Below are 1,794 nucleotides of genomic sequence, written 5' to 3' on the forward strand. Positions count from 1 at the left end.
AAGGAAGGAAGGAAGGAAGGAAGGAAGGAAGGAAGGAAGGAAGGAAGGAAGGAAGGAAGGAAGGAAGGAAGGAGAAAGAAAATGCAGTGTTTTTCAACCCACTCGCCCTCCTCCTTGTGGATGGGTTTAGTCTAATTCAACCCTGGACAACTCGCGACCTCTTTTGGTCAGTGAACAAAATGAGTAAGAGGACAAAAGAAGGTTGAATACCATTGGTGCAATCACCTATCTGTGTAATAAGAGTGTCTGATTTTTTTCCAGAACTTCTTTTATTTCAATTCCCAAGGAAAAAAGTTTTTCTTAACTCTTGCATCATACTTCTTAAATGCAAAATCCATTTAAAAAAAGATCTTGTTAGGTACAATGTCTGTTTCAAGAAGGTATCTTCTCAAGGAGGCACTGTCTGAACAAAGAATGGAGGAAACAGCCCAAAGATTTTATTTCAATGATCTATAAGTATCTGATTTTTAAAAGAGAACAGTTTTTGAGATTGACAGGACAGTACCTGGAATGATACAATACATACTCCACGTTTCTGAACTTCAATGTTAATGACAAAGGGGTTGAAAACAGAGCAATTTTGGGCTCATATCATTTCCATGGTAGAAAATATTTTTATGAGCCAGTATCTTGTCAGCAATATTCATTTTACCTTTATGATGAGCAGACTTTTATGTCAGAAAGACCATATATATGTTTACGTCACCATCTCCTTCTGCAACAGGTCTCAGGAGCACTGTGGTGATAACATATTTGTAACGATCACAAATTCTGGCTTTGTCAGTTCTGATTTTCTCCTTCAAAATTAAGCCAAGAAAAGGAGAGCAAAGAAAGCCAAGCAGAGAGAGGGTGGGATTTGCGCTGGCTACAAGCAAAATGCAAACACATGCACTGTGCAAAATTGGGTTTCGATGTTATTATTTTTCCCCAGATCTGTGAGGATGTTGTAATGGAAAGTGTTTTCTCTTGGGCAGAGGAAAAAGTTTAAGAGTTCAGAGAACGTTTTAGAAAGATAGGGGAGGAGCATCAGCGGGGCTGGAGCACCACATGTATCGAGTCCTGTGCCAGAGCCAGAGAGCCTACATGTCTGAGATGTAACATCTGTGTGCGTGTCTGTGCGTGTGTGCATTTCTCCCTATTTTCTTAGGAAATGCAGCTCTCATGTGAACTGTAAGCCAGTCCCATGGTTCATCCAGGATCTGAATGTACGCGCGTGTGAGAGAAAACGTAGGCCTCTGCTTTCTGGGGGAAAGCAGGCAAGATTGTGTACTCAGGAGTCCAAAAAAGGGCACTCTCCGTGAGCTTTACTCGTGTATCGTGCTGCACTGGTGCCAGGCGGACACACGGGCACGCAGAGCACTCGTTCTTGAAACAAGACGGAATGCCCTTCTTCCCAGCGCCGTACCCTTAAGCTGATCTCGAAGAACCCGTAAACCCCACGCACGGCCGCAACCACCTTCCCCGCCCCCAGCTCCATGTCCGAAACCTGCATTCAGCGAGCAGCAGTGCTCCGCGCCGCCTGGTGCCGCTGGTAATTCATGGCGCGGGGCGGGCCGGGGGACTGCGCTATATAGGCAGGTCCGGGCGGCATGCGAGGGCAGATGGGTGCAGGGTCGGGAAGGCGAGGCGGCTGAAGGAATAAAGAGGGATCCTTGCTTTCATTTTTTTTTTTTCCTTCATCTATTTTTCTCCTCTCGTTCCTGCTCTTTTGCCTTCCTTGTATTCTCAAGCATTTTTTGAACGAATTCTCTTCAGATCGTCTGGGCTTGCTTTTAAAGGTTGTTTTTTTTTTTT

This window comes from Meleagris gallopavo, chromosome 3 (genome assembly GCF_000146605.3).
Source record: "Meleagris gallopavo isolate NT-WF06-2002-E0010 breed Aviagen turkey brand Nicholas breeding stock chromosome 3, Turkey_5.1, whole genome shotgun sequence".
In the NCBI taxonomy this organism is placed as follows: domain Eukaryota; kingdom Metazoa; phylum Chordata; class Aves; order Galliformes; family Phasianidae; genus Meleagris; species Meleagris gallopavo.